Below are 20,667 nucleotides of genomic sequence, written 5' to 3'. Positions count from 1 at the left end.
GATAGATTATAACTTCAAATGTCTGTGTGATTTTGTATTTCTTATTAAGGAAGGTAACCTGAACTTATTGTTTCTCAAAAAGTGGCATATTCAAAATTTTCACCTATATTTATTAAAACACTTTTAAAAATATTTTTAAAGCAATTGGGGTTAAGTAACTTGCCCAAGGTTACATGGCCAGTTTTTTTTGTGTATGTTGATGTTAAGTGTCTGAGGCCAGAACAGATCTGGGTCATCCTGACTCCGGGCTGGTGCTCTTACTCACTGTGCCACCTTAGCCATCCCTATTTTTTAAAGGTACAGGATAATGTTAGGGAAAATATTAGACATACTTTGCATTTATTTTCTTTTTAAATATATTTTTTAGTTTACATCATTTCCACAAAATTTTGAGTTACAAATTTTCTACCCATTTTCTCCCTACCTACCACCCCAAAACTGCAATCCTACTGAATATCTCCTCCCCCAATCTGCTCTCTCCCATATGTTCCCCCATCCCTCCTACTTTCCAGTAGGGCAAGATAGATCTCTGTGCCCCAGTGCCTGTAAATCTTATTTCCCAGTTACATGTAAAATAATAATAATAATAATTATGTATATATATATATATATATATATTTAAACCTTTATATTCCAGATTCTTTCCCTACCTCCCTCATCACCCACCCTTACTGGGAAGATAAGCAATTTGATATAGGTTGTACATGTGTAGCTATGCAAAACATTTCCATAGTGGATATATTCCGAGAGACTGACTATATTTCCCTCCATCCTATCCCAGCCCCAACTTGTTCTATTCTCTACTTTGATCCTGTATCTTTTCAAGAGCGTGTGCTTCCAACTTCCCTCCCTCCCCCAGCCTGTCCTCCCTTCCATCATCCCCCTTATTACCCCCTTCCCCCTACTCTCCTGTAGGGTGAGATACCCTATTTAGTGTGTATGTCATTCTCTCCCTAAGACAAATTCAATCAGAATAAGGTTGACTCATTCCCTTTTGCCTTCCTGTTCTTCCCCTCCATTGTAACAGTTTTCCCTTGCCTCTTCTATATGAGATAATTTACCCCCATTCTATCTCTCCCCATCTCCTCTCATTATATTCTTCTTTTACCTTTCAATTTCACCTTTTAAGTATCATCCCTTCCTATTCAACTGGTCCTGTGCCCTCTGTCTATGTATACCTATACACATATATACACATACTCACATATGTATTCATATGCCCATATACCCTCCTATATAGACATATATATGTATGTATACATATACACACACACACTCTTATGTTCCCTTTAACTATTCTTATACTGAGAAAAGTTTCATAAGTTACAATTATCATTTTTCCATGTAGGAATGTAAATAGTTCAACTTTGATAAGTTCCTTATAATTTCTTTTTCCCTGTTTACCTTCTTATGCTTCTCTTGCTCCTTGTATCTGAATGTCAGATTTTCTATTCAACTCTGTTTTTTTCATCAAGAATGCTTGAAAGTCCTCTATTCCATTGAATGACCATATTTTCCCCTGAAACATGATACTCAGTTTTGCTGGGTAGGTGATTCTTGGTTTTAATCTCAGCTCCTTTGACCTCTGAAATATCATATTCCAAGCCCTTCAATCCCTCAGTGTAGAAGCTGCCAGATCCTGTGTTATCCTGATTATGTTTCCACGATATTGAAATTGTATCTTCCTGGCTCCTTGTAATATTTTCTCTTTGATCTGGGAATTCTGGAACCTAGCTATAATATTCCTAGGAATTTTCTTTTTGGGATTTTTTTCAGAAGATGATGGTTAGATTCTTTCAACCTCCATTTTGCCCTTTGGTTCTAAAATATCAGGTCAATTTTCCTAGACAATTTCTTGAAGGACAATTTCTAGGTTCTTTTTTTTATCTTGGCTTTCAGGTAGTCTAATAATTTTTAAATTATCTCTCCTGGATCTATTTTCCAGGTCAGTGGTTTTTCCAATGAGATATTTCACATTGCCTTCTCTTTTTTTATTTGTTTGGATCTGTTTAATAGTATCTTGATTTCTCATAAAGTCACTAGCTTCCATTTGCTCCAGTCTAATTCTGAAGGAATGATTCTCTTCAGTGAGCTTTTGAGATTCTTTTTCCATCTGGCAAATTCAGCTTTTTAAGGCATTCTCCTCATTGGCTTTTTGAGCCTCTTTTGCCATTTGAGTTAGTCTATTTTTTAAGGTGTTATTTTCTTCAGTCAGATTGTTGGCTCTCATTTTATAATTTTCTTGCATCATTCTCATTTCTCTTCCCAATTTTTCCTCCACTTCTCTTTTTTGGCTTTCAAAAAACTTCTTAAGCTCCTCTCTGGCCTGTAAGCAGCTTATTCTTTTCTTGGAAGCTTCTGGTGGAGGAGTTCTGACTTTGATGTCTTCCTCCTGTTCCATGCCCCTATCCTTTTTGTCCCAAAAAAAGGAGTCCAAAGTCAGACTACTGTCCTTGCCTTGCTTCCCTTGTTTGCTCATGTTGCCACTCAATTACTTGACTTTTGAGCTTTTTGCCACATTAAAACTCTGCTACCAGAGTGGGGAGCCTTGTCCCAATTGCTGTGGTTTTCTCAGCTGCTGGAGCTATTAGTTGGCTGCACCCCAGGACCTCCACCCCAGACAGTGATCCAGATCCAAGCAGGTTAAAGCAAGAGTGATTACCCCGCAGACTGGTTGCTTGGTCCCCTATAATCTGTGGGCCAGGAGCTCTGAAGCAGCCATGTGGAAGTGGCTGCACAGCCACAATTCCTCAGCTGCTTCTTGCCCTAGGGACAAAGGCTGGACTGCACTCCTGAACTCCCAGGTCCCAAAGTCCACACTGCACTGACCTCTCACTTTTTCCTTAGCATCTATGGGTTGATAATTCTGGAAACCACCACAGCTGCTGGTTATTTGAAGTCCCTCCAGCTGGAAGCTGGTTGTGGCCGCCCTGAGGCTAAAATCTCTGGTTCCAGTGGGTCTAGGCTCAGCTGCCAGAGAGTTGTGCTGGCCCCTTCCTGCTGGCCTGCTGGACTGTCTTCATCAGAGAGAAGTTAGCTTCTCTCTGTCATTTTGTGGGTTCTATAGCTCCAAAGTTTGTTTAGAGTCATTTTTTACATGAATTGGAGGAGGTGGAAGCTGGAGCCATAGGGAAGTCCTGTTTCTACTCCTCCATCTTTGTCTTAGAGGTTTTTATACCAGACTGTGACAAGGTTCCTTCTCACAAAGCCAGAGGCTATGTGTCACTCTTTGAGATGGTCATTCAGCAAGTCCAGGTGTATAATTCAATCCAACACAGGCTGTTAGAGTCTCAGGTTGGGGGAATGAAGGAGTCAGCTCTAGGAACAGACAAATGACTGGGCTTTGATGAGATAGGGGGGTTATACTCTTAGTTATGGGTAAGTTTTTTGTTATATAATTTGATTGGTAGTTTACTTCAGAATTATCAATAGAGTTGTTTATACTGTTTTTACATTGGTGGCATGTCACATCAGAAAATACATGTGTTTATTAGTTGTTTTAGGAATACACATATGTTGGGGCAGCTAGGTGGCACAGTGAATAGAGCACTGGCCCTAGAGTCAGGAGGACCTGAGTTTAAATTCGGTCTCAGACACTTGACACACCCTACTAGCTGTGTGACCTTGAGCAAGTCACTCAACACCAATTGCCTTGCCTTACCCCCTCCAAAAATAAAAAGTATACACATATGTTGTTTACTATATCATACCACTCAGGTGCTTATCCTATTATTAAAAACAACTTACCCACAACAGCTCCATCACAAAATAGAGGCTTAAAACAAGATGGAATCACTTATGCTAAGTGGACACATTTATTCCTATCATTTTATTCAGATACTAAAGCTTATTCTCACCATTCCTTTCAGATGACAGTTTTCATGTTGGAGCAGATTCCTCTAGGTATCAGAATTGTTTTATGGTAATTTCCCTTAAGATATTTTTTAATTCCTTTACCTGTAATAAGAGTACATATGCTTTGGTTACATCTTTTATCAAATATTAATTTTTCTTTTCTCAGAACGAATTGTGCTTTTAAATGAGAGGTCTTCTCAGAATCTTTTCTAAATTAAAGTGGATTTAGCCAAGAAGAAGTTTAAAATAGGTTTGTTTGTTTGGTTGGTTTTTTAGTTCATTCTTAGGCTTTTCTTTTAGTCCTTGGTGACTGTTTTCCAGCATTTGATCCTTGAGATTTGTAGCAGCAGATTCTATTACATTGATTTATTGGGGGAGGGGGATGAGATAACCAAAATTGCTCCTTTTAATTGAATTATACTAAAGGTTTCTAAAAATGGAAGCGGGGGTAGAATGTTAGCTCTTTGAGGGCAGGGATTATTTCATTTTTGTCTATCATAGTGCGTGACCCACACACAGTAGGCATTTAATAAATGTTTGTTGATTTATCGACTATAGATAGATCATTACCATTTTTCTGCTAAACCTATTCCTCTTCCCAACTTCTCTATTTCTGTTGAGGACCCCACCATGTTCCCAGTCACCCAGATTCCCAACCTTAGAGCCATCCTTGACTTTTTCTTTTATAACTTCCAATATAGGCAACCAGTTGCCAAGTTCAATCTATTCAACCTTCCTGGCATCCCTTGCAAATTTCCCTCACAGCCACCACCCTAGTTAAGGCTCTTATTATCCCTTACCTGGATTATTGTAACAGCACATAATTGGTTTCCTCACTTCTACCCTCTCCCCTCTTCTATACAGTTGCTAAAACATCTTTCTAAGGCACAGCTCTGACCATGCCATTTCCTCGCCTAAAAACCTACTAAAAAGCTTATTATTACTTCTAGGATAAAACACAAATTACTTGGCCTGGTAGAATCCGGTGCTAACCTACTTTTCCAGTCATGTTTCACGTTATTTGCCTTCATTATTTACCTGAACAGTAGCTGTGACTTGAAATCAAGCATTTGTACAAACCATTCCCGCACCAGGCAAGTACTCCTTCCTCATCTCAACCTTTAGGAATCTTTGTCATTTTTAAAGGATAAACTCAAACTTCATTTTCTTCCTAGCTGTTAATGCTTTCTTTCTCTTCAAATCCCCTTGTATTTACACACACACACACACACACACACACACACACATCATATACCTAGATCCAGTGGTATTTTGGAGCCAGCTAATTTTCAGTGTGAGCATTTCCACCTTGGAAATTAGCAAATCCTAGAAATCAAGGATTGATTTATTGTTTTGTGGATTGTCCAGGCTTAAAAAAGTGATAGAGAAAATATTAATAATTCAGATTAAACTTAAAGTCCTATGTATTTTATTTTATTTTTTTGCAGAGCTGGTTGTTAAGCATTTAACCAACATACCCCTGCCTGGAACTGCTTTGATTTTTGTCTAAAGACAGTGTGATTATAGAGTTAAAGTACTTTTCAAACCTCAAAGCAATCAATCAGTGCGCATTTATTAAACCCTTACTGTGTGCTATGCACAGCTACATGCTAAGGATACAAAGAAGGGCAGAAATGGACCCTGTTTTTCAGGGGCACAGGCATAAATGTAAATAAAATGGGGAGGCAGTTTGTAAATAAATAGTTATTTGCAAGATACATATAGAGTAGAAAGAAGGTTACTTTAGAGGGGAAAGGTTCAAGCAGCTTGGGAACAGGATGGTTTCCTGCAGAAAGTGTCATTTGAGTTGAGTCATGAAAGAAACCAGGATGTTGAGACAGAAGTGAGGAGGGAGGGCTTGTCAGGCAATAGGGAATAGCCAGTGCGAAAACACAGAGATAGGAGAGGGAGCACTGCCTAAAGGTCAATTATCTTTCTTTGTTTTATCTTTATTTTATATAAAAGACATTTTATAATGTCTTTAACATTATAAATAAAGGTCCTTAACATATGTTTATTGTGCTAGAACAGGATTGTAATTTGGGGACTTGGTAAAGCATGGCTTCCTGGAGGGGGTGAGTCTCAGATGCAGCCTTATGGTACCCTATGCAGTTGGCAGCAGATGTCTATATTCTCATGGACACACTCAATATTTGAAGTGCCTTGACTTCAGCAGGGGTGCAGGGGAGAGCTAAGGAATGCCAAGCTAGTAAGGAGCCATAGGGCAACACTCATTTTCCTTCCATTGCTTTTTCTTTCCTCAGATCTACATTCCTTCGAAGTTTCTGCCTAACCCCAGTAAGGATAGCCTGGGAGACCAAGGGATGGCCACCAAGCTCTTGCCAACTGGGCCTCAGGTGAATTGTCCAAAATTTCTGAGACCCCAATTGCTATAGCTTTTCATGATCTTTGTCCTTTCCCTTTGCCTAGTCCTCTCTGCCCAGGAAATCCCCTTTTTCCAAAGAGGCCTGAATCCCAGTTCCCTTCCCTGAGGGCAAAGGCTTCTACAGACATGTATTCCCAATATGGAGAAGGAGATTGGCTCTTCTCTATAATCTCTACCCATAACACTCTTTGCAATGATTTTATGATTTGCAGATTCCCTTTCTTCCCTCACCCCAAGAACTGTGTCCGATATTGCAATCAGACTGTTGTTTTCAGGCATTGGTGACTTTCGAGGATGTGGCTGTGTACCTCACCAAAGAGGAGTGGGGCTATCTGGGCCCTGCACAGAGGGGCCTCTACAGGGACGTGATGCTGGAGAATTATGGTAATGTGGCCTCACTAGGTAAGACCCCTCCCCAGGACTCAGATCTGAGATTCTTGGCTTTATCCTTTGTGAATAACTGTGGGGTTTGAAGGGTTTCAATGAACTACTTTTAGAGTTAGGGCTTAGTTTTCTCATTTGTAACAAATGATGATAATAATGGCTGCTACTTCGTAAGGTTGCTGTGATCAATGGAAAAGAATCGAATTCAATTCATAATGGATTCTGTTTCAGTAAGTGTTTATGTACCTGCTATATGTAGAGCTCTGTGCTTGGCTCTGGAGGATATACAGTTTAGATAAGACATAATCTCTGTCCTTTGGAGCTCACAGTCTAGTAAAGGGCAGTTACCCCGCTAAATAAAGGTAACACTCATTGAGCAAATGTATCATTATGCAAATCTACTGCTCTTTGAGGTTCTTGATTCTCAGGTATTTGGGAAGTAATAGAGGAGGATTGTTTCTTTTTTTTTTTTGGCTTTATGTCACCAGCCCCTAGTATAGTACCTGTACATAATAGGTGATTAATAAATGTTTATTGAGTCGAATTACAATGAGATCATATAAGTACTTTGCAAACTTAAAGTCTATGTAAATGTCAGCAGCAGCATCTCCTCCTCCTCTTCCTCCTCCTCCTCCTCTTCTTCTTCCTCCTACTCCTACTACTATTCCTAATCCTGCCTGGGCTTGGTGATAGGACATCGCTGCCTTTTTATTCCCAGGAAATAGGTGTGTCTATGCAGAAGTGACAATAGGCAACTTATTGGAGCTCTTACTGAATCTACATTTTTATTTTCCTATGAGCAGTATATGTAGCAATAGCCTAGCTTTGATAACCCAGGCTCTAAATTTTTTCTTAGTGGTAGGTTTCCAGACCCTTCAAGGAGAGTACATTTCTAAGCCCATATCATCTACCCTTTTGAATCCCTGTCTCCCCACTAAGGAATACATAGGTCTTCCTATCATGACTTTCATGAATACTGTTCACCTGTCTGTCCATCCCCTGCAGATTCAGCAGCATGTACAGAGCTGAAGATAATTCTTTGTACACAAAACAAATCTAATCTTCTTCACAAACAGGATTTCCAGTCTCCAAACCTGATGTGATCTTACGGCTAGAACAAAGAGGAGAACCATGGTTCCTGGACCTGCAGGAAGCTGAAGGTAGAGAGATCTTAAGAGATAAGTGAGAATCCTTGTTTCACTGTCATTAAACATAGGTTTATTTTCTTTGTACTTCATTAAAAGGGACTCTAGAGTTCCCTTCTGAGCAATTCAGTAAACATTTATTAAGTGCCAACTATGTGCCAGGCATTGTGCTAAGTATAAAAAGAGGCAAAAGACAGGGCCCTCAAGGAGTTTACAGTCTAATGCAAACAAATGTATCTTAAGCAAACTATATACAGGATAAACAGGAAATAATTAACAAGGGGACAGCACTGGAATTAAGAGGCAAGAGATGAAGTGTCTTGTTTAGAGAACAACAGGAGACTGGTGTCACTGGATTAAAGAGTATATATATGTCAGGGTGTAAGGTGTAAGAAGACTGGAAAGGTAGAAGAGGGTCATCTTATGAAGGGCTTTGGATGCCAGATAGAACATTTTGTGTTTGCTTCTCAAGATAGCATAGAACCATTAAAATTTATTGAGTGGGATGGGTGGGAGAGTGTGACATGATCAAGGAATTTTTATCTGACTTACTTTTCGCATTGAAGGTTTGTATACAGTAGGAAAAGAATCCTTACCTTCTTTTTTCTCTGTAATATCATCTTCTAATCAGCTTTCATTTGGTTCTCCTTCCTCTAGGTCAGTTGTTTTTATAGTACTCCTGTGTTATTTATGGTAATACAAGCACTATTATCTCTGTTTCATCTTTTTTTCAATTTTTCACTTGCCAGAATGTGAATATAATTTTTTATGATAATTTTTGGGTAATCTACGTGTTCTTAATCCATTGGAACACTTTTTTAATACCAAAAAAATTTGTGGATCTCCTCCATCTATAATACTATTTATTAGTTTCATTGACTGAGATTGTACATTAACTGGCAATGGACTCCTAGAAATAACTCCAGTACCCCAGAGTTTCCTGGTCTATAGATTGTGTACCACTCATTGTCCTAGTTGTTCAACCCTCAATTCTTCTTGCACTAGCTTTTTTCTGGTCTTCATGCCTGATTTAATTTTTACCTTATTTGTGGTTTCAAGATTTTAGTTGTTCCAATAATAATAATGATGATGATGATGACAATAGCACTATCCTGAATTCATGTAATTATTTACGTTTTATAAAGTGCTATCTTCATAATAATCCTGTTAGCTTTAGTAGTATATTAACACCATTTCACAGATGAGGAAACTGAGACTCAGGTGAAGTAACTTGTCCAGAGTCGTTTAGCTAGCATATGTTTGAGTCAATATATGAACTCAGGTTCATATATTTCATATATGCAGTCCAGCACTTTACAGTATACTTAGTAGCCTCTTCAAGTGATTGCTTTCATCATCCAGAAACCATACATGCTTATCCTCAGTCTGATGATATTCTTTGCCAAATTATAGCCAATCTAACAGGCAAAGTTTTTCCATGGGTCTACTTTGTTTTAATATTTGCTGTTCCTCATTTTTTTTTGTCAAATGGTCTTTAACTGCTTTTCCCCCTTGTTATTTACTATTGAATTTCTACTCACACTTGTTAATGTTTTTTACTTTATTTTTGAATATTGTCAGCAAGGTATGTGAAAGCTCAGAAAAAAAAAAGACTGGGAAAACTGGGGGAGATTAAAACCTTTGGGATTATTTCAGGACCCTTTTGTCTTAAAATTCTTCTCCTTCGCTTGCCTTACCTCCATAGCAATTTTAAGAAAAGTGGAAAAAAGTTTTCTTTCCCACACTTTTCTGGTCTTCCACATCTTGAGTTCTTATTGGCTAGTAGGTGTCCAATTCGGTTATATTTTTAAAAGCCTCTATTTTTATATTCATTCCTTATTTTCTTCTCTAATCCACTCAATTTACTCTGTATTACTCAGAAGGGGGTGGGCATTGTATCATTACAGATCTAATGCTATTCAATACTCATCCTTCCCTATTACATAGAGCCTTTTAGTATTTAATTTTTAAAGTATTTTTATTGAATATTCAGTAGGTAGCATATGCCAGCATATCCAAGGAAGGCTTAGACAGTAATGATGATTTTTCCACGTAGGCATCCTTCACATTTTTTTAACCTACTTATGCTGCTTGAGAGCTAATTTTTCCTATCTCCAGCCAATCTCTTTTTTTCCTCTATCCCACTGTACTGTTCCTTTTCACACTCCCTCCTCTCTTGGCTCTCTTGGCTCAATCGCTTCCCCTCCCCCTTGCTTCGCAATGGGATATCCTTTTATTCTCTTATTGTGGTTCTTCATCAGTATCTACCACCCCCTTCCATTTTTTTTCTTCCTGCAGCTATTCTTTCTCCCAGTTGTGATGCTTTCATTGAGATCTGAAAATGTCATGGTTTTCTGGGGGATCATTCTTTTGAATAGTTTTATTTCTGCCCCAACTCTTTTCCATTTCCCTAATAAAAGGTGACATTTGCTTTTTTCTCCCCTTCACTATTTCAGATTGTGAGAGCAGGACTAAAATAAGGAAGTTGTCAGCAGAACAAGAAATTCCAAAGGGAATGGAATTCCAGCATATGATATTGAAAAGACTTACAGTGAATAGTCTCCAGAAACTTAAGCTGAGAAAACCTTGGAAATCTGAGGGAAAACTAAAGACATATTGGGTAAGACATTCAGAGGGGAAGTTGAAGAAACATCTTTACTGTGAAAGAGATGTTAGCCCAGTGAAAATGATACACAAGAAAATCCTCACAGGGCAGAGCAGCAAGGAATGTAATAGACTTGGTAGAAGTTTCAGTCTGAATTCAAATCCTATCACACATAAGAGAATTCATATAAGAGAAAAGCCCTGCAAATCTAACGTATGTGAGAAAGCAAAGTTTAGGCAGAAATCAGTCCTTATTGAAAATCAGAAAATTTGTTTTGGAGAGAAGCCCTATGAGTGCAATGAATGTGGGAGAAGCTTTGGTGCACATTCATCTTTTCTTCAACATTATAAAATCCATACTGGGGAGAAACCCTATGAGTGTAATGAATGTGGGAAAGGCTTCAGTCAGAGTTCTCACATTATTGATCACCAGAGAATTCACACTGGAGAGAAACCCTATGAATGTAATGAATGTGGAAAAACCTTCAGTCAGAGCTCTAACCTTATTCATCATCAAATAATTCACACTGGAGAAAAACCTTATACTTGTAATGAATGTGGGAAAGCTTTCAGTTATCACTCAGTGCTTATTCAACATCATAAAATTCATACTGGAGAGAAACCATATGTATGTAATGACTGTGGAAAAGCTTTTATTCAACGCTCTAATCTGATTCAACATCAGAGAAGTCATACTGGAGAGAGACCTTTTGAATGCAATCAATGTGGAAAAGCCTTCAGCGTGCGCTCATCTTTCATTCAGCATTGCAAAATTCACACTGGAGAAAAACCCTATGAGTGTGATGAATGTGGGAAAGCCTTCAGTGCACGCTCATCTTTTATTCAACATAGAAAAATTCACAGTGGAGAAAAACCCTATGAGTGTAATGAATGTGGGAAAGCCTTTGGTGCCCGTTCCTCCTTTATTCAACACTGTAAAATTCACACTGGAGAGAAACCCTATGAATGTAATGAATGTGGGAAAGCTTTTGGTGCCCGTTCATCCTTTATTCAACATTGTAAAATTCATACTGGTGAGAAACCCTATGAATGCAGTGAATGTGGGAAAATGTTTAGTGCTCGATCATCCTTCAATAGACATAAGAGAACACATATTGAAGAGAAGTCCTATGAACAAAATGAACATGAGAAACCCTATGAGTGTAGTGAATGTAGGAAAACCTTTAGTTCACGATCATCTTTTATTCAGCATTCTAAAATCCATACTGGAGAGAAACCCTTTGAGTGTAATGAATGTGGGAAAACTTTCAGTCAGAGTTCTAACCTTATTGATCATCAGAGAATTCACACTGGAGAGAAGCCTTATGAATGTCATGAATGTGGTAAAGCCTTTAGTCAGCGATCTAGCCTTATTCGACATCATAAAATACACACCGGAGAGAAGCATTATGAGTGTAGTGAATGTGGGAAAGCCTTCATTCAGAGCTCCAATCTTATTAAACACCAGAGAATTCATACTGGAGAGAAACCCTATGAGTGTAATGACTGTGGCAAAGCTTTTAGTGACCGTTCATCTTTTATTCAGCACCAAAAAATTCATACAGGAGAAAAACCCTTTGAATGTAGTGTATGTAGTAAATCCTTTATCCTGAGCTCTAATCTTATTAAACATCAGAGAATTCATACAGGAGAGAAACCTTATGAGTGTAATGAATGTGGGAAAGCCTTCCGTGCACGCTCAACTCTTATTCAACATCAGAGAATTCACACCGGAGAGAAACCCTATGGCTGTAATGACTGTGGGAAAACCTTCAGTCAACATTCAAACCTTATTCAGCATCAGCGGTGTCATCCTAGAGATAAGCCATGTAACAAAGCTGTCACTTAATGACTTTTTTTCTGAAAATTCGACTCTTAAAGAGGTTCATTCACTCAAAAATTTTCTATAAATTTGGTATACTGCCAATCTCTGACTGTAGTGGGGCCCTGTCTATAGATTGAATTCCAAAGTGTGTGTGCCTTTCCTGATTTTCAAAGGTGGCTTTCTGCTAGAGCCCTCACAGATTTAACCATTGATTTTCTCTTTTATCTAAAAAGTATTAAGTATGTAAAAGTAATATTAAAACTGTTCAACTTAAGCAAACACTATAAAGGTGCTATTTTAAAGCAAACTTTAAGATAACATGTATCTATTTATTTTCTAACTATTAGTCCTAGTCCTTTTCCTCTTTTATCCCTGAGTGACCAAAAAAAGCCCCAAAATATCTACTGCTTTTGGCTTAGGAATATTCTCATCCCTAAATCCTGGGCTCCTCCTATACACTCCTACTCTCTGATAGCTACATTTCTTCACAAATACCCTTGGTCACACAGTTTATACCTCATATTATTTCATTACAACTTATAGTCATGAAATGGACATGACAGCAAAGCCAATTATAATTTGATAGGAGTGTTTATTAACCAGCTGGTGACTGCCTCCCCGGTAGGGAAGACAGCATCGAGCCTTCTGCAGAGCAAATTTTTATAGAACTAGATGTTGCTAACAACAAAGTGTGGTTCCAAGGGGATGTAATGCCATTTCTAGTGAAGCCTTGATTACCTAGCAAAAACAAGAACAGACTTGTATCTGGGGTATTTTTTCTAACAAGAACAGACTTGTATCTGGAGTATGTTTTCTAGCAACATAGGTGGAAAGTTCCCGCACTATTATGGCCTATCAGGTGGTTTCCAGGGACCCTGGTAGGGGCCCCTTCTGGCAGGCTTAGGGGGCTTTGGTGTATTAATTTCTGGTGGGCATTTCAGTCCAACACGTAGATGCAAGCACATGACTGGGTGCTTCCTTTTCCTCTGATTTGAGAAGATCCAGGATTTGGTTTACAACAGTATGTGTGAGTCAAGTTTTCAAATACATCTTATAGAAGCTTGAAATCAGTTATACAAGGCACCAACTATCTTTATGATATTTAATCTACTTACTGCTTCTAGCTCAGGCTGGGCAAAATTTTGTAAATTTCTATATGACTTCTGGGCAAGGAAGGTTCACCATGATATCTTCAATTTGAAACTATGCTGATTTTTATCCTAATGATTAGAGTTTTGCCCCAGAAGGGACTTTTTTTTCCCTACTCTTTGTCTCAAGTACCTGCACAACTACCTCTAGTTTCAGGTTGCAACTACACTACTACCTGAGTCATGTCCATCACTGTGAATTGGGGTTTCCCTGCCAGTGGCCTCTAAGAAAACCTGTCTTCACATCTATCTCTTTTCTCTCTGACCTGGAACCTAAACCCTATTTTTTGTTGTTGTTTAGTCATTTTGGTCATGTCAGATTCTTCATGATCCCACGTGGGGTTTTCTTGGCAAAGATACTACAGTGGTTTGCCATTTTCTTCTCCAGCCCATTTTACAGATGATAAAACTAAGGTAAACAGTATTACATGACTTGCTCAAGGTCACATAGCTAGTGTTTAAGGCCAGATTTGAACACAGGACTTTCAGACTCTAGGCCCAGCACTCTATCCACTGAGCCACCAGGCTGTCTAGCCTAAGCCCTACCTTTTACTTTAGTGTATTTTGTTCTGCCCTCTCATAAGTGAACTGATCCATTACATCTTGGTCTGTCATATGAATTCATTCCCTCTCTCTTGAGTAGCCTGCTATCTGTTCACTATTTCACTTCACTATTTCAATGTTCCTACAAAATCTTGTGACCATTAGACGAATATGGGCTTAGAAAGGAGGTGGAGAGGACTGGAAAGGGCAAGTGAAAATGACCCCACTGTATTAACTTATTCAACTTGGAAAATCCTGAATTTCTGAGGTCTTAGTGCTTCTCTGTCTCCAAAACAAGTAGTAGGAAGCTTTTAGTCAATATGGGGGAAGGTTAAAGTCATCGTCCTAAGCTTAACAGTCTTCAGTCTGAATCTGAGCCTATTGTAGGTGGTTTAGAGGAAGTTAAGTTGGCCCTTGTTCCCAGTGCTGAGGAGTCTTAACAATTGTGGTAGAGGAGTTGGAATGAGGGTGGCAGAATGGGGTGGGATGTACTGTATAAGTAATGAGGAAGGGTTAAGGATGCTCCATCTGTTTTCACAACTGTCATGAAGTGACCATAAGCCATGAGGGAAAGAGGTATCTCTTTCCCAAGACATTCTTCAACTCTTTATCTAACATCCTGGATGGGATGCTCATGGGATGGAGGTCCAAAGGGTGTTGTAGACAGAGCTAGAAAAAAATTAACTCCTGAGTTATGGTTAATAAGGGATCTCTGTCTCCACAAATTGGAAATAAAATCAGACTTGGGAAACTCCTAGAGGTTGCTGGGTTTGGACAAGTTAGCTTCATTTTCATGGACATTTTCTTTGATTTTATTTGTTTTACTATTAGGTATTGCTTGAGTGGTAACACCAGGATCACTCTAAATATAGTCAAAGGGGGTAAAATTTAGGAAATCTCCAACATTTTTATATATATATATATAAAATGTATTTACTAATGGCAAAGGTTTTGCTACCATAGAAAATCTGTTGTATACCTTAAAATTGATATATAAAATGTACTTACTGAATTTTAAAATTCTTCGCATAAAACTGCTATATTGAATAATTTTAAATGTTTTGGATTTTAAAATTTTTCTCTTCCATATTTTTAAGCCCAGTGTCTCTTACTAAATGCCTTCGTTTTCCTGGATTTCCTTAATTATTGTTATTCTTAGTTTTATTAATGCCTTTGGTTTTTAGATCATATTCATTTCTGAATATATCCTTCTCTATCTTTATTTACTACCCAGCAAGCCTTTCATTTGTGACTGAGATTTAAAAAGAAAGAACAATAAATTGACTCTGTCTGACAGTATATGTGACATTCATTACCCATAATTCCCCACCTTCCCAGTGAATGGAGGGAAGTGTGTTTTCTTATCCCTTATATGGGGCAAAGCTTGGTCATCGTTTCTAACATTGTCTTCTTTGGTTATTCTTTCCCTTTATATTGTTGTAGTCATTGTGTATATTATTTTGCTGTTTTTGCTTACTTTAGTACGCCTATGTTCATATATCTAACACGTTTCTCTAAATTCTTCATGTTCATTATTTATTATGTTGTAGTTAAATTCTACCTCATTCATGAACCATACTTTTTAAAAAAACTATTTACCAATCAATGGGCCTCTACTTTGTTTTCAGTTCTTTGCTACATGGGCTCCTTTTAGTTTGCTGTGGTGTTTTACAGATTTGGGTAGTAAAGCCTCTTTCAAAAAATGGGTTTCTCCCAAATAGGTTGGTGCTTTTCAAATATTGTAATTTTGTACATATATGAAGTAGCTAAGGCAGCTCAATGGATAGAGTACAGGGCCTGAGGTCTGGAAGATCAGAGTTCAAATTTGTCCTGACACTTACTAGCTTTGTGACCCTGGGCAAGTCACTGTTTGCCTTAGTTTCATCATCTGTAAAATGAGCTGGAGAAGGAAATGGCAAATCATTCCAGTAATTTTTCCAAGAAAACCCCAAATGGGATCATGAAGAGTTCAACACAACTGAGATAACTGAACAACAAAAATTTTGTAGAATTCTTTTTCATTATATTTCTTTTTTTTTATTTCAAAGATATATTTGTGGGGTGCAGCCTATACTTAGATCAATATGCTAAGGAGATGTGCTAATGATTTACTTTGCAACCAAAGGATTTTAAGTCTTCCTCGTCCTGAGAGGTGGAGCTGCACATGTTGTATTTCTAGGAAATCAGCTCTGCCTAGAACTGATTCTGAGTGCCTCACTGTTTTTACCCAGGGGGCCCTTAAAAACAAATTAATCTAGAGTAAGCAGATCTCAGACATTTGAATATACTAATAATGACTGTGCTATGTAAAGATACACGTAGAGTTTGGTAAAATTCCTTTAGCACTCAGTAGTTCAATTGTAGATTTTTTCTATCACTGTATGCCCTTACTCCTCCCTCTGGGACAAGGAGCCAAGTTTGACTAGATTGAATTTTTTTTTTTATGTTTCAACTATTAATTAACACAGAAGCTCCTTTCAGGTATAGTACAGCTACTCTTAAATAATCATGAAACCATAATTTCAGCATAGAAAATGTTATGGAAGAACTAGTAATCATTGTCTTTGGTACACCTTCAGTAGGATTCCTACCAGGAATAAGATTCAAAGCTATTGTCCAGAACAAACATCTTTCTTTAGCCTAGTTGGTTACAAACTTTTTCCTTCCACTGCCTGGAGGAAGTATGCAATGTCATCTATAAGCAGATAACAATGTCATGCAGGGAGAAAGGATGTACCCAAGTAGTGAACTCAGAGATAGACCAATTACTTTCTAGTTAGTCTTTTTTTTCTCCCCTCTATGTTACAAACACTAATGCAAATCCCTCCCCTTGTACCCTCACCCCAGAGTAGTAATTTGTCTAAAAATATCTGGGAATTTTACCTGACTACAAGTTCAATATGTCAGTAATGTAATATGGCAGCCAAAAGAGCTAAGGTAAGAGAGTTATAACTGCCAGTAAGTGATAGTCCTCTGTTTCCTTCTCTAGTAAGACCTCATCTATAGTGTTGTTTTCAGTTTTGGGCACCACACTGTAAAAAGGATATTGGAGCAGGGCAGCCACAACTGTGAAGGTCCTTGAGTCTATACCATATAAAAACTGACTAAAGAAACTGGAGATGTTGAGCCTGGAGAAGAGAAGATTCATGGTGGGGGGACAGGATAGCTGCCTCAAAAGACAAGAAAAGCTGTCTCTGGTAACAATGATTAGATTTGTTCCATTTGGCATCAGGATAGAATTAAGAAAAATGGGTGGAAGTTACAAAAAAAAAGTGTTTTTAAGCTTGTTCTAAAGAGGAGTTTCCTACTAGTTAGAACTATCTCAAAATGGAGATAGTTGAGCTGCATTTAATATGTGTAGCAGCTTCCCCCTAAATACTGAAGCAAAGGTTTAGATTGTGTGATTTTTTGTCATGATTTTTTTTCAGGTATGCATTGGACTTGGTCTTCCAACTCTCAAATTCTGAGATTCAAGGCAGGTAGGGGAGTCCAAATTTAAGATAGTAGGAGCAAGTGATATAATATAGCTATTTCCTTGGTCAGAAGACTCCAATAAAGTGTTACCTGGTCTGCATATTCTCTTATCTATTTCTGCACGAGGAGACATTCTTCCTTTATCTCTTCTACCTTATGGGAATAATTCCACCCCTAAATACCATGGAGGTAATTTAGAAGGGATACAACCCACTGCAAATATAGGGGACAAGGTTGTCATGAAGCTGCTATGCTGTTTCTTCCTGAATGATGCATGGAAATGACTCCCTATGACTACTGCTGCTGCTCCATTAGGGTTCAGAGGTGGACCTGAAATCTGATTTAGAATTAAACCATCAAATTGCCTTGTATCATGCTTTCTCTAGATCAAGAGTTTCTTAACCTGGGGGTCCATAACTTTTAAAAAAAAATGATAGCTTTCAATATTATTGGTTTCCTTTATAATCCTATTTATTTTATTTTATGCCAGTTAAGTGGCACAGTGGATAGAGTACTGGGCTTGAAGTGAGGAAGATTAATCTTCCTAAATTCAAATCCAGCTGCAGACACTTACCGTGTGACCTTGACAAGTCACTTAGTCCTGCTTACCTCAGTTTCCTTATCTGCAGAATGATCTGGAGAAGGAAAAGGCAAACCATTCTAGTATCTTGGGATATGTATCTTGGGATATATGGGATCACAAAGAGTCAGACACAACAGAAGCAAGTCAACAACAAAAATTTTATTTTATGGATTTGAAAACATTGTTCTGAGAAGGGATCTGTGACACAAAAAAAATGTTAAGAAGAACAAAATCCCCTCCTGCTGGACATCCAGTATGCACCTCATGAAATCTCAAACTTATGAAGTAGTTACTATTGTTCAAAATGTCTGTTTCTTTGGATTAGTGGTCACTGTCCTGTCTTCAAAAAAACTGAAAGGCAGGAGAAAGTGGCCATGGATTCAGGTTCATGTCCCTGTTTCCATGTGCTTAGACTTCAAACTGCCATCACTCCTGAAAGTAGAGAAGGAGAGAGAAATCCTTTTTCCTTCTTTGCTGGAAGTCCGAGACAGAAAAAGTGGTAGAAGAGTGCCCAAAGAGGATACAAAGAAATGAAGCTGTTTCTCCTTAGTCTTCTTATTGACCACAGAGTGAGTGGCTCCTGCTGACATTCAGTCACTAGTCATCTTTAACACTTTCCCAGTTCCAGGGATTCATAAGAACCGTTCAGTAGTTGAATCGTTTCAGAAAAGCACATGTCTTTCAGCAAGGAGTCAAAGTACAGGTCTAGCTCAATGGTAGAGGCTCTTTTCTCACAAAGTTTTCTCCCTTACCACCATAATTTCATCTAGTGGATCGAGGGACTCAACTGATCAGAGATATCCTTGGTCAATCCTCCACTATGCTCTCTTCCCAGATAAATATTTTTGTCTCAGGAAATAATGCCAGGATTTGGTTTCCATTTTCTCCAATCTAATTTTGAAGGAATTATTCTCTTCAGTGAGTTTTTGAAATTCCTTTTCTATCTGGCAAATGTAGCTTTTTAAGGCATTCTTCTCTTCATTGGCTTTTTGGGCCTCTTTTGCCATTTAAATTAGTCTATTTTTTAAGGTGTTATTTTCTTCAGTATTTTTTTTGGGCCTCCTTTAGCAGGCTGTTGACTCGCTTTTCATTATTTTCTTGCATCATTCTCATTTCCCTTCCCAATTTTTCCTCCATTTCTCTTATTTGATTTTCAAAATCCTTCTTGAGCCTCCATGGCCTGTAACCAGTTCATATTTTTCTTGGAAGCTTTTGATGCAGGAGTTCTGACTTCGTTGTCTTCCTCCCATTCTATTCTTTGATCCTTTTTGTCCCCAAAAAAGGAATCTATGGTCTGATTGCATTTCCTCTGCTTGTTCATCTTACCAGTCAATTACTTGACTTTTGAGCTCTTTGCCATGGTAGAACTCTGCTTCCAGATTGGAGAGAGCTTTGTGTCAAATCTATGTGTTTTTTGCAGCTGCCAGAGCTTTTAGGAGGGTGCCCTCTCTAAAGTCCCTACAAGCTCTGGCATACTGGCCACATACCCCAGGACCACCACCCAAGACCGCAATCCAGATCCAAGGAGTTTAAAGCAAGAGCAATTACCCTCTGAATGGTTGCTTGGTCCTCCTGTGATTTGCAGGCCAGGATCTCTGGAGGCAGCCACAGGGCAGCAGCTGCAGTCGCCTCTGCCACTTCTTGCTTGGGGGCAGGGACCAGATCATACTCTTCCACCTCCCTGTTCCAACAGAGTTCCCCACTGACCTTTTACTTTCTCTTTGGCATTTATGGATTGAGAAGTCTGGAAACCACCACAGCTGCTGGTGATTCATCCTCCTGAAGTCTGCTCTGGCTGCCAGTGGTTGGGGTCACCCTGAGGCCCAGAACCATATGGCTCACATGGGACCGGACTCAGCTCCCAGCTCAGTGCAATAGACCTTTCCTGTTGGCCTGCCAGGCTATCTTCAGCAGGAGATTTATTTCTCTCTGTCACTTAGTGGGTTCTGTAGCTCTAAAATTTGTTTAGAGTCATTTTTTTTACATGTATCAGAAGTGATTGGAGCAGGAGCTAATGCCAAGTTCATGCTTTTACTCAGCCATCTCGATTCCCCATGCCAGGATTTGGGTTTTTATTTTGTTTTGTTTTTGGTGAATAGTTCACTGGAGACTTGGGGAGTCATATTCATTGTCCTTTTAAGTGTCTCTCTATAGTGTCTTGCGCCAAACAGTCTCAGTCAAATCTAAATGTCAGCATTCTTATTCTAAAATTTAACTTAGCTTTTTCAATAAATAATCTTTCCCTTCTCCCCAAACTGAGAAAAAAATCCATATGACAAATATGCATAATTGAGCACAACAAAGTCCTGCCTTGGCCATGACCAAAAATACATATATTTTAATGTGCATCCTGATTCTTTTACCTCTCCATTAGGAAGTATCTGCTTCATCATGGGTCCTCTGGAATCATGCCACTGCATTGATCAGAATTCTTAATTGTTTCAAAGTCATTTGCCTTTGTGATATTATTATATAAATTGTTCTGGTTCAGCTCACTTAGCTTTTCATCAGTTCATACAAGTCTCCCTAGGTTTCACTGAAAACATCTCCTTCATCATGTATTACAGCACAATATTCTATAACACTCATATACCAAAATTTATTCAACCATTGAGTAATAATAATAAAAAATGATAACGATAATCAACTAAATGCCTCATATGCTACATTGTTTGTCCAATTAAATTTTCCTATTGGGACTTCTATCTTGCTCACTAAAG

At 38.4% G+C, this 20,667-nt stretch overlaps 1 protein-coding gene and 1 pseudogene across 1 annotated transcript in view; one reads left to right on the top strand and one right to left on the bottom strand.

Moving 5' to 3' along the window:
* Nucleotides 1-20,667, bottom strand: part of LOC138167878 (large ribosomal subunit protein uL2) — a 241,962-nt gene that overhangs the window by 11,762 nt on the left and 209,533 nt on the right. The gene's annotated exons all lie outside the window — the stretch shown is intronic.
* Nucleotides 1-20,667, top strand: part of LOC138167882 (zinc finger protein 850-like) — a 71,269-nt pseudogene that overhangs the window by 6,546 nt on the left and 44,056 nt on the right.

Source organism: Petaurus breviceps, unplaced genomic scaffold (assembly GCF_028583685.1).
Source record: "Petaurus breviceps papuanus isolate PSGF00001 unplaced genomic scaffold, PetGlider_PUasm1.0 318, whole genome shotgun sequence".
Taxonomy (NCBI): domain Eukaryota; kingdom Metazoa; phylum Chordata; class Mammalia; order Diprotodontia; family Petauridae; genus Petaurus; species Petaurus breviceps.
The sequence above is the reverse complement of the archived record's forward strand: the minus strand, read 5'-3'. Positions and strand labels throughout refer to the sequence as shown.